The following is a 19,859-nucleotide window of genomic DNA, read 5'->3' as shown; positions in this document are numbered from 1 at the left end:
GGGTACAAATGGCCCGCTGCGAGGAGAAATTCATCTGTTCTTAATTTTTACTTTTTTTCCACACTTCACATAGTAGATTTTACGTTTCAACATACAATGACGCTGCAAAAACTTTCTGACATAACGCGCTTTATCACAAATCTTTGTAATAAAATTGTATATTTCCATTACTTCCATCGCAAACGTCCAATGTTAACACGAACAGAATGTTCCCGCCGCTTATTTCCACCTTTGCATTTTTGTAATCTTCCGCTCCAGTAAATAGTTACACTTAGAATACGTTGACTGCCATTCAAAATGTATTTCAATATGATATCCAATAACAGTAATTACTCATATTCACAATCTTCTACTTTTATGAAAAGTGTTTTACACCGTATTTTACTTATAAATTTTGTTTTTAGTAGAACCGTTTGCTCGAGTGAACCCGAATTTTGAGTAATGGTGAAAGTATTGTATGCGTGTCTTCTTCCATTATACTCGTTCATGCGTATACTTCCCATCGTTGACGCGCCTACTCTCTACGGACGCACCTCCTCGTTACCTCTGGTTCCCACTGCTGCACTCCTGCCCTAATTCGGTTAGATAGCATTCGTGCTTTCTAATGGCCACCTAGTACAAGTTGGTTCATATTTTATGCACTGTAGTTTTTATGCCATATGTCACACTATATTTACTCAGCCCTCCTGAATTCAATCTGCAAGTATTAATGGAGCTTCTTATTTAGTGCATGCTCTGTTAAAAGAAATACAAAGCTCTAATCTAACCCGAAAATGCAAGAGATGACTCAAAATTTGATAGAACCTTCTGCTCGAGTAATTCCAAGGTAATTTTCGTCATTCTTTATAACAATTTTAAATAATAATGACTTGGTGTTACTCCAGTTGCGTAATCCTTTACAGGAGTGACTTCGTGGATTAAATAGCGAAACCAACAAAATTTTAAATTGTGATCACTAGGAAATCTTCATTTGTGGTCTTTGTATCTCGAACGAGAAAGGAAGCAGGTAGGCCTATGGTTGAATATGTACAAGGCTATTTTTATATCGGCATAGGATCCTTACTGCGTCCAACAGAATGAATACGATTTTGGGTTCGGATCAGTTTATCTACACCAAGTAAAGTCAAATTTATATCAGAAACGTGATGTTAAGGAAAGTGTGTTGGAGTGGGTAGACGCAAAGAGAATAACTTTCGGAGTCTCGAGCCATTGTATTTAGGATGAAATACGTAGATATACGTGGGACTATATGTTCTTCCACCATAGTGGTGGTGAGAAACCTATGGAGGATAGTAAGTGAAGTTGGGCCTAATTGCTATCTACCTGTAACGACATTTATTCTGAAGTTGACCGTCCACCTGATTTGCCTGATTTTCGACCGAAAGTATAATAAAAGCTCCTAGTAATAGTAGTAATAGGCAGTAGTAGTGATAGTGATAGTTATATGCCGAATTTTGCATATTTAAGTATGAATGATTTATTTATTTATTTATTAAGAAGGATTAGTGTATAGCGTATAATATTGGTGAGTAGGGTAATATCTATTGCTTTGCACCTGCCGCCTACTCACGGGTTCAAGTCTCGACGGTGTCCATCGAACGCAATGGTTTATTTCCAGTTCCCGTTAACAAATACTGTAGACTCCGTCCACTCTTAGTAGTTCATCTGCTTGTTTAGGATGCTAATATCAATTCAAAGAAACAGACATGTTATGTAAAGAGGCACAGGGAAGCCGTAAGATGAAGGATAAAGAAAATGAACACTATAATTTAGTAGTCTGTTGTGCTCTGGCGAACGACGAAGTGCAGAGTGAATGTTGTACTGCAATTACACAGCTATCACATGTTTTGTTAAGAACTCGGTAAAGCCCGATTGAATGTTCTTTTTTTTAACCTTGACGAAAATAGCTCTTGTGGTAAGACAGTTGTGTATGTCCACTATAAATAGTTTTGTACATGTTCAACACCCGGTTTCCTTTCTCACTCGAGGCATGAGCACTGTAAATGTAAATTTGTAGAGAGAACATTTTCGTTGGCTTCGCTGTTATAATCCACAAAATTGTTCTCGTTAAATATTATCAGAATGTAAATGAATAAAAACCTAACTTACCTAAACCATACTCTTACTTGCTTGCCCCGTTAGTTTATGGACTACAAACTCCAAGTGTTCGCCACTGAAATTAGTAAAAAATGCTCGCCACGTATTTGCAACACCTTCTGTTTTCATTTGTAGTTTAGGAATTGCGAGTGTATTACAATTACATACCCATTCTGTATGTAAAAGGGCAACTCCATGGAGCTTTGACCTACAGTGTTACTATCGAAATAAAAAAAAAAAAAAAGTTTCGTAATCTGCTCGTGAAATAACCATGGTGCATAATGCTGCACCACAGAAATCATTCTGTACTCATTCCTTCCAAGGGCCTCGCGCCTGGGGGCAAGCATTCGTCAGTATAATCAAATGTGTACTTGCATTTTTAAGAATATTTTGTGAAAATAATTTTGATTGTGCCTCTACGTTTTCCCTTACTTTCATATAGGGGGCGGAACTGGTTATATTGCATGCTCTAATATTGTTTATCTATAGCAGTAACATTATTGACAAGGCAGGTAATAGTGTTTGTGCACAAGAATTTTAAATGAATGTTTTAAAATATATTTGTATTAGGATGTTCCACGTTGTCGAATTTGACAGAAGCTCTGGAGGTGGGCTTGCACTTGTGAGGGATGAATGGATCACTCCCAGAAAAAAAGAAACTTTCTGGCCCCCATGTAGTTGTTCATAACAAATCTCTTGTTTTTTCAGATGACATTCTTAAAGCCAGACAGAAATTGAAGCAAGCAGAAAGCGATTCAGAATTACAATCCGCAATAGAAAAAGGGGAGAAGAAGAAACGAAGAATAAGGAAGAGAATATTGTCTTGTTCGGAAAGTGATGAGATAGATCTGATGATGAACATGAGAAAAGAATGCGAATTATAGGTAAAAATCAACTGAAATTCCCAACACCACCAAGTGCGTCATTAGATTGCACCAGGTCGTCATGTGAATTGGATATTCGCGTAAGGACTGACCAACTTGTGAATCGGAACGAGGCTACTGAACACCTGACTTTATCATCTGCCAGTAAGTTTGTTTAAATCATTGCAAGCTACCACTAGAATAACACATCAATGTTTACAAAAATGGATAGATTACGGTACCACATGATTTCATTTTAATAAAACATCTAGTTAAGGCAAGACTTTTCGCTTTAGGGAATCACACTCGAAGGTGTACCCAATCCATCTATTCCAGCAAACTTTTTGATTAAAGGAGTGCTGCATACAGAATTTTCCCTACGTATAAATTCATTTGTCACAATATTAGTATGATTTAATAAGGCATGTAAAGAAATCCAAGCAGCATTATTCGACCATAAAGTTTGCTAAAATAGAGCCATTGGTTACAATTTCCGCTGTGATTTGCTAAATTGGTACTGCTTGCGTCATTATTTGTAGAGATATTACGACATTTATAACGACGCCACTATAGCTTTGCACAGGTCTGGCTGCGAAACTTTCGAATTTTTTTGAGAAGAACATTATTCTTGTTTTAGTGCGTGGAATTCACTCTTAAAATTTCTATCCATCCTATATATATGTGTGTCTTCTTATGATAAACCTAGCTCTTCCTTCACAGTTCCTAATATGCAAACAACATATTAGGTTTTCATTACAGTGATAAGCCATGAGTTCTATAGGATAAGTTCTATTTGTTTAATCATTCATTACTGTTTTGTGTAAACTGTGTTTGTGTATCTTTTAATAAAGTCAGAAGGATAGATGGCTATTAGAGTGGGGTGATTAGAAGGCTGTTAAAAATTAAATGCCATTCTTATTGAAACACAGAAACTCTTGGAACTTTAGCGTTGCTTGTAATAGGTACAATATAGAACAAAGTAAATAAGAGGACGGAGAATTTGTTTGTGAACACTCGGGGAAAATCTGAAAGAGTCAGGAAATTCATTCTTCAAAAAAGTATGTGAAACCTGTTATTCTCTATAATGCAACATAATCGAATATTTTTATTTTTTCAGAAAGTTGTTGGTAGGGGATCAAAGTCACCCCATGTCCCTCTCTCCCGTAACTACAAAGAAATTCTTGACAGGTTTTTAGTCATTCAATCTTTTAGGCAACGTACTCTCACTGTATTTCAACATTTAGATAGCCGGTATGTCGAGTCAAAATCGAAATAGAACATATAGCCTCTGCTTTTTCCACTTCGAACTGTGGTCGAGAGAATATCTCGTGTAAAAAGTGGTAATATGTGTGGCTAAGTTTAGGAAGATTTTCGCTATTTTGTCTTGGCAGTGAGCGCCAGGGCTTTAATAAAACACTAATACTAAAGTACCACTACTGGAAGACTGATTCGACAACAATGTTCCCAAACTGTGCTCTCATCTTGTAAGTTAGTCTATATTTTTCAATTGCATTCCGACCATTATTTTTATCCCATTTTAATTTTAGGTGAAGGAAGTTCATTAGCTGTTGATCATAGCTCAAATGAAAGGCATTTCGAATTGGACGAAAACTATTTGGCAGTGATTTCCCGCCTCCTTGCAAAAATTGAAAGAAAGCAATTTTACTCGGGTTTTTCATATATATATTTCAAATGATATGCTTCTGCATGTGATCTACGTCAAATTTCGCTCTAAATGTCTAAGTGTTTTTATTGCAGGAGCTACAACTGAGCCTTGTAGGAGGAAGAAAGGTACAACACATCGTACGAAGAATATTGGAAAAACTATTCTGCAATAATTTGGCACTTCAATTTAACTGGACAGGCAAGCACAACAAGAAACCTCCCAGGCACCTGAAATTGATGGATATTCTACTAGGTGAGTATTCGGGATGCTTTCAGTTGTTGGCTTCTAATACTCTGTAAGGAAGGCCTCACCGGTGGTTTGTCTGTGTGTAGCGAGTTTCAAATCAGGGTTCCCCTATAAGTATCATGAAATTTTAACATTTTTAAAGCTGTAGGATACATACTTCAAATGGCTCACCTCTGGTGCGCGGAGACCCCGGATTGGACCCAGTTCATGCCATGCGGGTTTGTGGACACTATGTGCGTTGGGTTTCTAGGAGTTCTCCGTTTCCTTCCCCCCCCCATCTTCCATTCCATCAATCACCATCCATCCATCCGGTCTGAACCAAAGTTGCAGAAGGACCCTAAAATATATTCAAACTCACGACTGTTAAATCTTGCTGTTGTTTCAGATTCTTTGGACAGTTCCTGTTCCATTCCTGTCAAGGTGCATTTTTCTCGTGCGATTTAAATGCATTTTTGGTTCCGTATATCCCCCATGGCTAGGTAGAAGGAAATTCATTCAGCTTTAATGTTTGGACTGTAAATTAATAGGTAACATTAATAATACCAATAATGTGTTTTCTGCATACTGTAACGAAAGAAAAGAAAAGAATATTTTGACTGTCAGGTCCCCAGATAGTCCCGCCCTCCAACCGTTGAGGAGCGACCGCTCTCCAACTTCTACTAGTGAACTCCGCATGCATGCATGCAACAAAAGCATCTGTCGCGGGTGTGGATGCTACGATTTCTGTCAGTAAACCATGCATGCGAGTAGTTACTGTTGTGACTGGATCCAGTTGAATTAGTTTGCATAATTTAGGTGGTTTGATTGACTGGCTGCGTTTAATTAGCGTCATCAGATTTTTATGATTTTACTGGAACTGTAAATTGCTGAACATACATTTTTTCGTTTTGCTGTTGTTTAGGTGGAATAGGATAATAAAGTAATTTTCTTACAACATTAACGACTATTTTAGGGTAAGTTAATGTCATGTACTGCATTTTAGAAGTTTTTTCTCTATACTTTATACTTCATGTTGGAATTTTACTTGTCAGGATGAATGTTATGTATTCATTTTTTATTCCTTGTGCTTGTTCCTAAACATGTTTATGACAAATATGTTACCTTTACCGTCTGTACTCTAGAGGCTATAGTTGTTTTTATGGTAGCATTCTTACTAGTACATTTACTGGAGCTGCGTTGGCTCATTGGTAGAGCGCTCGCCTCTGGTGCATAGAATCCTTGGTTTGATCCCGGCCCGTGCCATGTAGGTTTTGTGTTGAAGAACCACCGTGTGCGTGGGTTTCATCGGTGAGTCAAAGCTACTTAAAGCCTTTTAAAAAAATTACAATATACCTATTACTGCTATTATTCTCTATTCCATCTATACATGTGCATTTTGTATATAAAGGATGCCACCTTCTATGTGTGGGGGCTAGTGCCATAAATAAGTCATCGTCCGCGAGAACTTGTGGAAAACACCCCCGATAACTAAATGGCCAATTAGAACCCTCATTTCTAGCATTTGACAACCGCTCGTCAAGTCCACGTGGGGTATTTAGTTGCCACAGTTCCAAACGCTGTCCTTTCAGTCAGTGATTAGAAGGTTGCTGTTCAACATATATAGTTTTCTTATACATATATATTATGCTCGATTATAGCGAAATGTGGAGGCCTGACATCTGTTTCACATTAGTGATAGTATTGGGAGTGAGAGTAAGAGACACGAGACACAGTGGGTGCTGCGACATTGCAACCCCGTAAATGCGGTCAAAAGAGGGATAGGGGAGGAAGAGATACTGCTGTAAAATCCAGCAGGGGAAGTTCAAACAATTAGCTGAACTGCACATCTATAGATGGAATACACAATAATGCAACTGGCGTCTTTCGGAACATGATTTTCCATAAATTCGACATACCTGCAAGACAGAAATAAGCATCAAGAGGATAAGGTTATCTTAGCTGAGATTTTCCAGGATTTTCCTCAGCAGCACCAAGCATATGTCCCAATCTTACCGTATTAATAGGGCGTTCTTGTCACCTTCTTACTAACCCGGCCAATCCAAATCTCGATAATTAAAAATTAATTGAATCCTGTGAAATTAATCTTGAGTCAAAACAAAAATTACCGGTGATTGATAACATCACGTAAGAACACGTTGCTTTATATTAGTCAACAATTTCCTATAATAAGGTAGTGTTATTTAAGAATAACTAGACCAAAGCCCACCCGTGAATGGACAACTATAGTTACATAAATAACCCTCCCAGAGTAGACGGCGTAAACGTTTCAACGAGGTTAGTCCAGTGAATCAGATGCATTTGTACCAGTCTCCCAAAAAGTATGTGAGGTAGTAGATAGGAGCTAGGCAAAAAAAAAAATCCATCAGCATAGAATTTAATTCCTGATTGTAGTATGCCGATCAAATTTAAAAGTCATTGCTCCACAGATTTCCTGAAGAGTGTATCAATTTCTTCACGTTGTATTTTACATGTAATATATTTTAGGATATGTTAATAGAATCGCAACACTAATTTCTTTGTAATTGTTTTCAGGTGCAGTTCGGAGAAGCCCATACGCATTGAATGCTTCTGAATGTGAAGTGCATTCCGTAATACAGAACTGGTTTCGCCACGTTAAAGACAGGGATGGTGGACGTGAAGCGCGTAGACAGAAAACTGATCGTGGTCGAGATGCGCCACAACACCCTGGCGTTGTTATTGTGTAAGAGAAATAACATGGTTGTCTATCTTCAGAGTCGAAAAGAGAAAGAGGACAGGTACTACTTTGTCTTCAGATTGTTTACATAAAAAGTACCTTCTTATTCCAGACTTTTCGGTATATGTTTGCATTTCTTTCTGTAACATGGAACATTTTTACTAATGCGTATATATCATGTATGAAGACTTCTCATCATAGATTTTTCCAGGACACACATGATTTTCCGGTATGTTACAAAAAATGAAAAATCAACGTTCCAAATGAAAAATTTGAAATGTACGAGTTACAGTACAGACGAAAATCTGTAAAATATGGTATTACGGGTGCTAGGAAAATTTGTTGATAGAATGGACATTTCGAGTATCCCTGATGACAAGGATATCCAAAATGTATGTTCTGTTACATATTTTTCCAGTGTAGTTATAGAGGGTTTTGCCAGGACTAACTCTTACTTTTCACATTTTTCATATTGAACGTTGATTTTGCATTATTCACAAGAAATGAAAAATCAAAGATTCCTTGGTAGAATCTGCACAACAAGTTCGTTAAATTCTACTTGCTTTCCCAGGATGTTTTTAGTTTTTACGTAACAATAGTCTAGTAATGATTAAAATAGTCTTCTTGTAACTTAATTACAAACTGGTTTACTTGAAGTTTTAGTTTTGTTAAGAGCTTTTATTAACTCTCACATTTAAATGCGGAAGGAGGACTTGAAAGCAAGGATACTTAGTGCTTGCCTTTCAACTGAAGTTGAGTTGTGTGCGATTTTTTTTTTCCATAGAATGCTAGGTAGTGAGATATTTTCGGTAAAGGAGCATTCATTTTTTCTTTTATTTTTAAGAACATCTAATGTTTAGTTTTTTGCGTTCTTCAGTTAATTCTTCAGTTAATCTATGCTATGTAAACTTCTATAAATAGGTGTAACAGGTATGCTTCTGATTTTTACTTGTACACACATTACTGAACATGATCAGTCTGTTCAGTAGAATATCTTACACGTAGAACTCGAGCTTCAACTGAAACTGCAATTCTACTAATATGTTTAATAATTGTTTCGAAAAAGGAAATATGCATACTAAACAGACACGTTTCGTTGTTTTTGTTTACAACTTGTATGTTTTGTATTTTTATATGACTTCTTGAGCCGTTTTGTTTTGCAAAAAATTTGCTGAAATATATAGTATGTACATCACGATAAAGTAATGCGGCTTCTGCACATAAATGTATGTTTCATTTCTTTTAACCAATTTTATTATTATTATTATTATTTCTGTGAAACTGAAGAATAAAAGTTCATGTATATTTCTTTCCAAATTTATTTTTTCATTGCTTTGTAAGACCTTATAAAAATAATCTTATATCCTATAATTACGACATTAGAAAATTATAATTACTCCGTATCCGCACATGAACGCAGCCGGAACGTAGGCGTCGGAATTTAGAGAAAGATTAATGTTAAATGTAATGTAAACGTACACTCATGTCCAAAATGATTATCACATATCTATAACTGTCTTCTTGTAAGAATATAACTTGATACTGATCTTGCAGGGTACTTTTATTACTGATACTATGTGTATAATCGAGAAATGTATATTTGTGGTAAATTTAATAGGAAAAGAATTATAATTACGAAAATTAGAATGAGTAAAACAAAATGTTGCTAAATGGACAAGAAAGTTTTAGTTTCGTTTTTTTATTCTTATTTATTGCTCTTTTGACATGAAATTTGCCACATACACGTCTTTGCCGAATACACACCTACTAACATTATAAGAAATACCGGGCGAATTCGTTATCAAATTATATTCTTATATTTATATACATGGGACAATAATTTGGAATGAGTGTACATATTAATTCAAGTAAATTGTTAAAGATTTTTTTTTTTTGGCAAACTTTCTTTTGAATGGCGGTGTAGCTAAACTGCGTGTAAGTATCAAATATGTATTGTGTGATAATAACTAGTCCTCTATACAGCGTTTACTATTATCAGATGTAGATGTTTAGAACGCAACTCCCGCGGATATAGGGAATCTACACCCCTGGATATCTGCGGGAGGTACGTTTCAGCATCCACAGCTGATATTAGTAAGCACTCACGCTTACCGTCGGCAGGTTATTCCTATCTGATCGGGATATGATCCAAAAATTGTCGTCTATCGCCGGTGAACTCTCCATTTTTGGTCGGCAAGTCGTCAGTAATTGGTCGGTATTATCGGGATTTGCTCGGGAGATTGTCCAAAAATAGTCACGTTTATAGTCGGTGAGCTGTTTATATTTGGTCGGCAAGTCATCGGTAGTCAGTCGGGATAATGTCGTTATTGTCCGAATATGATCGGGTAATCGTCGGGAATTGGTTCGTCGGGAAGTTGTCGAAAAAGCGGACATAACGACCTTTTCCCGATTGTCGGGGCCAATTTGAACTGGCCATTTATGGATGTCGGGCCGATCATTTTGTGCTACTAGGGAGAAGAGTAATTACGTAACCCCTTACTCACACTCACAATCATTTTACAAAATCATTCCTCAAAGACTACTTTTTTCCGAACGCTGTTATACGTTACAAAGTGCAAAGTTAAACTTTTGTTTCCCGCCCACATGGCCGATCCCAAGGTAAAGATTGAAAAATCGGAGGGAAGCTCCAATTGGGCGAAATGGAAGTGGCATATGCTAATTTTGTTTGAACAATACGATTTAGTAGCAATAATAGACGGTTCGGGGAAGTGTCCAGTTTCCAATACAGAAACAATCTTAGAAAATGATAAACAGTTATTAGCACAGTGGAAACGTGATAACGCAAAAGCGGCATCACTCATTACGGGTTCGTTAACACAGTCAGTGGCAGACTAGGTGCTTACCTACACAAATGCGAAAGAGATATGAGACAAACTTCTTAGTGTGCATGAACAGTCCAGTGTACAAAGGCTAAATCTATTGATGACAGACTTCTTTACCATAAAGCGGGAAAGTGAAGTAAGTGTTGCAACTTACGTAGGCAAAGTGGAAAAACTGTATTTTGATATGAATGTGGAACTAAGAAAACGTGGATCGAACGATATACCTGTAGAGCTCCTACATGGACAAATTCTTGCAACTATTGGACCGGAATTTCAAGAATTCAGAAACGTATGGGAATCACTAGACGAATCTAAAAGAACAACACAGAATTTGGTAGACAAATTGTGTACTATCGAGAAGCGTACGCAAGTGTGTGATACAGGGCAAACAACAACTGCGTTTGCCGAGCGCAGTCAACCTCGAAAAGTGCAAGGGAAATTGCAGAAACAATCAGAAGACTCGCCAATCGTAAAACAGCACGGAGACGCAAGTGTGTGTAGAAAAAAAAATCCAATGTTATTTTTGTAAAGAATACGGACATTTTAAGTCGAAATGTGCCAAGAGAAATAGTGCAAAATATAAGCAGCGTCACAACAGTAAGACTAATGTATCTATACGGACTAGCACAGATAAAGTAGTGGATGGTGCAGCACCTTCTGTAATGGATAATGTAACATTAGCTGACGTTTGGGTATGTGATTCTGGCGCGTTGCATCACATGACTTATAGGGGACATTCCATGTCAAATCACCGAGTCATCAGACTTGACCATCTCAAATTTTTGTAAAAACTGCTGCAAAGCTTTATTACAATGGGAGATGAAAAAATTGCAAATATTACCTCTCCTGAAAGTGTCCCCATATAGGGTGTTCAAAAATGTAAAAAGGGATTTTTTCAGTCACAGTGATTATTAAAAACTGTCATAAAATGGTTAATATGTGCACTAGAGACATGAAACAAACACCATTGGAAAGCTTAAAGACTGCTCTATAAGTTGTACTATATTGAAGAAACCTATAAAATAAGAAATAACTTTAAAATTTCAAATTAAAATTTGAATTTCGCACAGAAATGTCCCTGCAAATTTGTTCACAATGGTCCAGATTGTAGACTCATATGCAGGGATGTAATGGAGGGTATACACGGGTATACGGCGTATACCCACCTCTAAGTTTTGGAAACTATCGTATAGCCACCTAAAATTTAGGCAGTGCGTGGGTATACGAGGATCACTACGAAAGTTTTGAGATACGCATTGTTGTGGCACACTATTTGAATTCCAACAATTGCGTTCGAGTGGTATCCAGAGCGAAGAAGCAAAGCAAGTCTTAACTCGCCTCGCTTATCGGAGTGGCCGTATCGCCTTCACTTGTTTGTTGATGTGAGCAGTATTCGGCTGTCTAGAATGGAGCTCGAACGAGAACATTTTTGGACAATGATCTTTTACGATTTCAAAAGTGGTTTGAACGAGACACAAAGCCTTGACCGTTTGCAGGGGGCATTTGCGGACCTTGTTCCTTCCCGCGCTACAATTTTTCAGTGGTTTGGTGAATTCAGAAGAGGCCGGACATCACTTAAAGATGAAGAGAGAGCTGGACATCCGGCAACAGCTGTGTCAGATGAAAACATTGCCGCTGTGGAACAAATTATTCGAGAAAATCCTCGAAGAACTTTCAAGGACATTGAATCTGCAGTGAACATTGGATCGCTAGCAGTAACAAAAATTTTTCATGATCATCTTCGGCTCAGGAAGGTTTCATCTCGTTGGGTGCCTCACACTTTGAACAGCAGAAGCGCATGCGTGTGGAATGGTGTGAAGAAAAGCTTTCAAGATTTGATGAAGGCAATTCTCGACGCGTCTCTGACATTGTTACTGGTGATGAGACTTGGATCTATCAATTTGACCATGAAAATAAACGCCAATCTACAGTTTGGATCTTTCCAGACGAAAATCCACCCACGAAAGTGAAACGACCGCGAAGTGTGGGGAAGAAGATGGTCGCAACTTTCTTCTCCAAATCTGGCCATGTTGCAACTGTTCCACTTGAAGAACAAAGGACTGTTACTGCCCAGTGGTACACCACTGTTTGCCTAACAAAAGTATTCCTTCGGGAACGGCGTCCAAGAACTGGATTGCGTGGGATCCTGCTTCATCATGACAACGCGTCCGCATAAACGGCCAACATCACAATTGTTTTTAGAATCTACGGAGGTCAAACTTATAACTCATCCGCCGTATAGCCCTGACCTGGCCCCGTGTGATTTTTTTTCTGTTCCCAGGATCAAAGATTGCATACGTGGGAAGAGATTTTGCAGCCCTGAAGAAGCTGTAGTGTCTTACGAGAATGAACTTTCAACACTTGAAGAAAAAGACTGGCAACACTGCTCCCAAAAGTGGTTTTCGAGGATGCAAAAGTGTGTACACTGTAATGGTGAATACTTTAAGAAAATGTAAGTGTTAAATTGATTTTAAGTATATAAGTTATTTCACATCTCAAAACTTTTGTAGTGACTCTCGTACGCTACATTTGATTCATAGTATACTGACTTGATTGGAAAAATACAACTATTATTTTTCATGACTGTGTTTCAAAACAAACAAACAAATAAATCGCTAAACAGCTGGTCGTCACGCTGTGGTCGCGAATGATGTCTAATTTTAAAAAAAAATGTTTGTGTTTTAGGGCGGTGGGAATCCAGTTTTGTGGGAACCTCTTCTATAATGGAAAACACCACTCTGCACCTGCAGTGGTTTTTCCTCAAGATGTCACATGCGCTGTCTTTACCTTCTAAAAGATGACCTATGGTACTATAATAAAATCAAGCAAAGTTGTTTCTAAATGTTTTTCTTGGAAATTCGTAGAACTCTTATTTTGTAAAGATCAGTGGGAGATAGAGTTGAGTGGTGAGCAGGGTTGGGAGTAGGGCGTATATCCAGGTTGTGACATTGAAGTTGTTCTGTTTTGACATAGCAATGGCCGCAGTTTTGCAGTCTTTGATCCAAATTCAAAGTCTACCTATTGGATGCAATTTGAGCAAGGCAATGCGAGATGGAACCAGTTCCTTTCCAATCGTGTAAGGAAGTTCCGAAAAAATGAATCTTTACTTTAGTTTAAGGATTAAGAGGAAATTAAATGCATATATTTGCGCCAAGACAGGGGCGTAAATAAGGGCCCCGCAGACCCCGCATCACAGGGGGCCTCAAGCCACCATGGGGCAGCGAAATCGTGAAATAGGACGTAGAGAAGGGGCCCCACGCCACGTAGTCTGCGGAGTGGCCCCCGAGCCCTTAGTTACGCCGCTGCGCCAAGAAATCGTTGGGCCTCGCAAAAATAACAAAACGTGATCTATAGTCGGTCTAGTTGAAGCTTTCACCATCGTTCTCAATATCACCAATGGCGATTGATTTTCATAAATACTCAGCAGCTAGTACTAGTAGTAGTTTTTCCGCAACCAAATGGGCCAAAAAATGTGGGATAAAAATAGACATTTTTCTTTGTTGTTTCAATTTCGTTCAGGTAAAAAATATTTGAAGAAAATTTGTCAACACGAGAAGGTGGAAAACAAAAATCAGGAGAGGCCTAGCGTATGAGCATGTCACAGCAATATTTAAACATTTTAGTAGAGCCATTACTTGTAGTAGCCGAACTTCATTTGCTAAGTAGTTATTAAAATTTCTTTTGGGTTGACGAGCTAAGAGTTGCTTCGCAATTTGCAAGGTGTCCAAGAAGGTGTTAGAAAATTGGTTAAAAAGGGAAAGAGGCAGTAACTGTGTAAATTCCATTGACGAAAATGTAAATCAAAGATATTTAGAAATAGGGAAGAAAATTCAAAGGACAAGTTCATTTGCCAACTACTACTTCAGAGAAAGACGCAAGAACATTTATTTATTTATTGATTTCACATTATAAGGGTTGTTACGGCATCTCCGGCTTGAGGACGAAGATGTCAGAGGGATAAGGTCCTTCGTTAAATACATTGCAAAGGAGAATAAAGCCTGTGACAAACATCTTGGCAATTCAACTAAACGAATAAAACGCAAGCTCTGACGCGACATTGCCAGTAGTAAGATGTAAGGATCTATTCAGGATATCTGGTTTGATAACACTATAATTTGATATTAAAACCAATGATATACAGGGGAAATTATCACTGTTATTTCCAGCTATTGGGGGAGATTAGAATGGAAGTGATAAAAATTATCAAGTTTGATTAATTTTGTGAGTCGATAATTTTAATTGGAGCGGAAGAAAGTTTGATACTTTGATCTTTTATGATAATTTTAATTAGAGCGGAAGAGGCTGTGATATGATTTCTTTTATCCCTTTTTTAGCGGAAACTGAATATAAGATAATAAGAACATATGAATGAAGTCACATATGATTTGTTAATTAGGGAAAGCAATATATGCTTTGAGTCACGTAACTTGTGTGTTTGATTAGAATATCAAAGGAAGTAGTGATATGTATATCGAGCTTCTTAGTGGGGATTACAGTATGATCGAATAAGATGGAGCAGACTTCCTGAAAAATGTAGATTTGATACTTAGAAATGAATGATTTCTTTTTTCCCTCCTTTTGCGTGGGCAAAAGTGAAGTTTTGGATAATAAGCAGAGATATTGATTTCGTTTGCATGGAGAAGCGGAAATTTTTGGATAACGATTATAATATGAACGTGGGATAAAATACGTGCGTTTGGGATGGAAGATAAATCCCTCCGCCTTCTGTGGATAAGAAGCAAAACTGATTTATAAATAAAGTCTATTGCCTTACACGATTTTAATTTTGTGTTATAACTACTAAGTTGTTTGTGGCCATAGTTTGTGTTGATTGGAACGGTTGGATTTATTGTTGAAGGTAAGGAATTTTATTTATATGAATTGAATATTAAAATATAAGATGAGATAAATGCTATGTTATTAGATATAATTGTAGAATAATATATGATTAATTTAGCGTCCCTTATTGGCAGCGAGGGTATATTGCTGTATATGCTTACAAGACTTTGCTTGTAATAATTATATTAACAATTTGAAAGACATAAGCTGCTACCGGGAATCGAATCCGGGCTTACTACGTGAAAGGCGCGTACGCTAACCGCTTAGCCACGACGGATGTTTATTTTGGTGCAGGAAAAAATGGGGTTTGAAGGCAAGCGCTTTAAACTAGGATGTATTATTTGAAAAGAAAAGAAACGAATTTTATTTTCTTGTTTCTTTTAAAACAGAATTACAAAATAATGAACAGACTTTGCTTGGTTTTTAAAATGGCTGAAGGAGTCCTTTTAACTAGGAGAAGCTGTTGAATGACAGAAGGCGGGGTTGAAGACATTGGTATCTTGCAGGGGTCTTGAAAATTTACAGAAGGGTTAACTTTTTGTTTGAAATGAAGTGACAGGATAGGCGGACCAGTGATAAGTTGTTAAGTTTTGGTAGCCATTGGAAACTTATTGCAATATTGGTGGTTTTCCACCATTTTGTTTTTTGTTTAGCAAAGTAATTATAACAAGCAGAGATTAATGGCGAAAAGAAAGATTTTTTGTTTTTGTTTTTGAATGAATAAATGCTGTATAAATACACTAGTTTTAAATGACATTGCTTCATTTAAATATGTAGTAAAAAAAGACTGTTTTAGCATACAACGTGTGCTACATTTGGGAAATGCGAGTTTTAGTTTAGTGAGAGACGTATAATTAAAGTAATTGAATGATGATTGGTGGAATAAGAACGTGAGAGAAAACTTTATAGTTATTATACTTTGAAGCGTATATATGTGTTGGAATTTATAAATTTTATGAGCGTTAGCTATTGGTGATTTGATTGTAAATTCCGTTTTTGTGGGGCGTACGGGGAACCGTTTTTTATTTTTTTTGTGTGTGTGTTAGCGGAATTTCGAAATTTTGTGATAAAGTATATGCGAGCTGCCCTTGCTGCGGTGCGATGAAAAACGCGGGCATTGCGTATATGGCTGTAGTACATTAAAAAGATGGCTTTTGACGGTATCGTATTATGTTGAAGCGTGCGTGGTAGATATTTGTGCAAATGGCCGCTTATAATATGCAAAGCCGCAAATTGCTAAGTTTTATGCACAGTGAATATTAATGTCAATAAATGATTACGATAATAGATGTGACATTGTGAAAGGTATACTATACTGCGTATAGGAGCGTAATGAGTAGTAATGACAATGGGCGACAGTGGGAAGGCATGATATGTTGTATATAGCGTACGGAAAATGCAAAATACATGTATCCTCGTCGCCAAAAGTGCCTTTACATCGCCGTGACGGGTATGTGACAGCGCAGTACTCTAAGGAAGGGATGGTTGCATAAGAATTTGTGATTAATTTTGGAGAGTTTTTATTTTGACTAGGGAAATAACGTAGGTGTAGGGAGTGAAGGCACAGATTTGAAGCATCAGTGCACTGTCATCTCCGTAATGATTCGTATTATTGCCTTATATGTTAAGTTAAACGCCACAACATCTGTCACTGATAGCATAGATCATCTTACTTTTTAAAATGGCCTCTCTAGCCTATTTGTCCATACATTAATCTCCAGACATGATGTATAAAGAGGAGAAAGAAAGAGGTACAAAATCTGTAAGATTTTTGTAATTCACTAAGGGACTATAGGAAATGACTGAGCTAATTATTGCTACTAGCGCTTTTTACTCTTCAGGGATTTACCACGACATGTTCACAAGACGCTATTTTAAGTCCTAAATCTGTGCGTGAATTATTTCATTCGCCTCACTGTAATTATTTGAGAATGGAAACTGATTAAGCTGAACGTGAATATGTTTCTCGTAAAGCGAGGGCCGTAATAAATGTAAATAAGGTTCTCATTATTATATAAAACACATAAGTATTTATTCCGTGTATAGAACAATAAAATACAGTAACTAAGCAACATCATAATCACTAACGCCCGCAGGATTTTTTCCAACTGGGGGGGGGGGAAGTCCGATATAGAGTTTTTCGTTTTATTCCCTATATATATTAAGCTAACAGTCATAACATTTATAATTGATAGCATATATCGTCTTTCGCCACTGTAGCCTATTAGGCCAGTTTTAGACGAACGCATTTATCGTAGCATTTCTCGTAGCAGATGTGCTGCCAAAAATCTCGTATAATATTCTATGGCATGAAAAGTATATTGTGCTTTTACATGGTAGCATTTTGATAAGCATTTTGTCGTGACGTAGCAAACAAATCACTGGAGAAGAGCGCAATTATGGCTCCAAAACTAAAAACAGATATTTTAGTCACTATTTCTTCTAAAGCCCGTTTTCGCATATGGTTATTATGATACAAAGGACTTTTAACGGTGCAGTTATACTATACAGATCCATAGATTTTAAAATTTACAGAAGAAATTTCTAATGTTTTAATAGAGTAGTGTATAAGTAATGAAAATATGGTGTACACTTACATCTGAGATGCGTATTTATGTGGAAATATAGAAATTAAAGTCAAACCTGATGTGCACGTAATTTTCAATAAGCTGCCATAAAATTTTGGCAGGTCTGTAACTTCCCCATTTTGTATCGAAAACAGAACCCAACCATCCCCATCGGGGCTTCTAACCCATTCCCACTACTTACTTCTCCTCCTCCTACTAGTACTACTACTACTATTATTCTTACTACTACTTCTACTACTACTATTACTACTGCTTACTACTACTACTTACTCCTCCTCCTCTTACTACTACTACTACTACTTATACTATGGATCCGTATAGTAAAACTACACGTTATCACCTGTTAAAGTGAACCTGCACCGGAGAATGCAAGAGCACACCAATAAATGAAACGAGAAAGTTTTTTAATGAATTTCTGTATGTATCCGTATAGTGAAACTGCACGCTTTAACTTTGTACAAACAAGGATGTTCCTCATATTTTTTAAATCAACATAATAATAGTATCTCTACTCTAACTTTTTTCTTTACTACAATTCAGTTTCCTACACATCGCTTCCTTTTAACACACCACGGCGCTGCAATCGGAGCAGAAATGCTGGGGAAAATGCTACGAAATAGAGCAGGTTCTATCGACAAGAAATGCCATAGGATATGCCATGGCATGGGAAATGCTATAGCATTTGCTACTTTACACGGTAGGATACCGATGATACGATTTTTGCTACGATAAATGCATCCGTCTAAAACTAGCCTTAGTCAGAACATTCATCTCCAGATATGATGTCGAGAGAATAGAAAGAAATAGATATGAACAGTGGTGTAACTAATTTTACTGCGCCCTGGATCGATCGATCATCGATTTACTCATACTCCCCAGGCCCCCTGCCCCAGGTATTTCAGCTGCTGCGTTATATATATGGTTCCATGTCACAAGGGCCAGGCAAAAGGGCAAAGACAAAAAGACCCGAGTCAAAAGGGCCCTGCGTCAAACAGGCCTGAGTCAAAAGAACTCCACAACAAAAGGGCCCGAGTCAAAAGGACCTGCGTCAAACGGGCTCGGATCAAAAGGGCCCGAATCAAAATGCCCCTCATAAAAAGGCCCCGGGTCGAAAGGTCTCCGCAACAAAAGAGCCCGAGTCAAAAGGCCCCGAATCAAAACGACCCTCATAGAAACGGCCCGAGTCAAAAGGTACTCCGCTACAAGAATCCGAGTCAAAACGACCCTGCCTCAAAAAGGACCGAGTCAAAAGTGGCCGAATCAAAACTCCCCTCATAAAAAGAGCCATAGTCAAAAGGAGCCCACGAGAAAAGGATCCGAGTCAAAGGGCCCTGCGTCAAATGTGCCCGGATCAAAAGGGGCTCCGCTACAAAAGGGTCCAAGTGAAAACGGCCCCACATCAGAAGGGCCCGAGTCAAAAGGTCTCCACAACATAAGGGCCCGAATCAAAACGCCCTTCATAAAAAGAAGCAGAGTCAAAAGGGGCCTCGCTACAAAAGGGTCCGGTTCAAACGGCCGTACGTCAAAAGGTCGCGGGTTAAAAAGGCCATAGTCAAAAGGGGCCGAATCAAAACGCACCTCATAAAAAGAGCCTGGGTCAAAACGGTTCCACCACTAAGTTACCTGAGTTAAAAGGCCCTGCGTCAAACGGACCCGGGTCAAATAAAGCCGGAGTCAAACGGCCCCACATCAAAAGAGCCCGGGTCGAAAGGTCTCCTCAACAAAAGGACTCGAGCCAGAAGGCCCGAATCAAAGTGCCCCTCATAAAAAGGCCCCGGGTCGAAAGGTCTCCACAACAAAAGGGCCCGAGTGAAAAGGCCCCGAATCAAAACGACCCTCATAAAAAGGACCCGAGTCAAAAGGGACTCCGCCTCAAAAACGTCCGAGTCAAAACGACCCTGCGTCAAAAAGGACCGAGTCAAATGTGGCCGAATCAAAACGCCCCTCATAAAAAGAGCCGTAGTCAAAAGGAGCCCACGAGAAAAAGATCCGAGTCAAAGGGCCCTGCGTCAAATGAGCCCT

At 38.0% G+C, this 19,859-nt stretch overlaps 1 long non-coding RNA gene across 2 annotated transcripts; it reads left to right on the top strand.

The window, feature by feature from the left end:
* The first annotated feature begins 2,544 nt into the window (after positions 1 to 2,544).
* Positions 2,545 to 8,878, top strand: LOC145691891 (uncharacterized). 2 transcript variants are annotated; one of them, XR_014132580.1, is made up of 3 exons: positions 2,545 to 3,125; positions 4,719 to 4,878; positions 7,405 to 8,878. It is a non-coding gene; the product is annotated as an uncharacterized LOC145691891 (long non-coding RNA). Both variants share the same exon structure in this region.
* Positions 8,879 to 19,859: the final 10,981 nt, after the last annotated feature.

The sequence above is a fragment of the Thermobia domestica genome, chromosome 8 (genome assembly GCF_964235325.1).
Source record: "Thermobia domestica chromosome 8, izTheDome1.hap1.1, whole genome shotgun sequence".
NCBI lineage: Eukaryota > Metazoa > Arthropoda > Insecta > Zygentoma > Lepismatidae > Thermobia > Thermobia domestica.
This window is presented reverse-complemented; position numbering and strand designations above follow the sequence as displayed.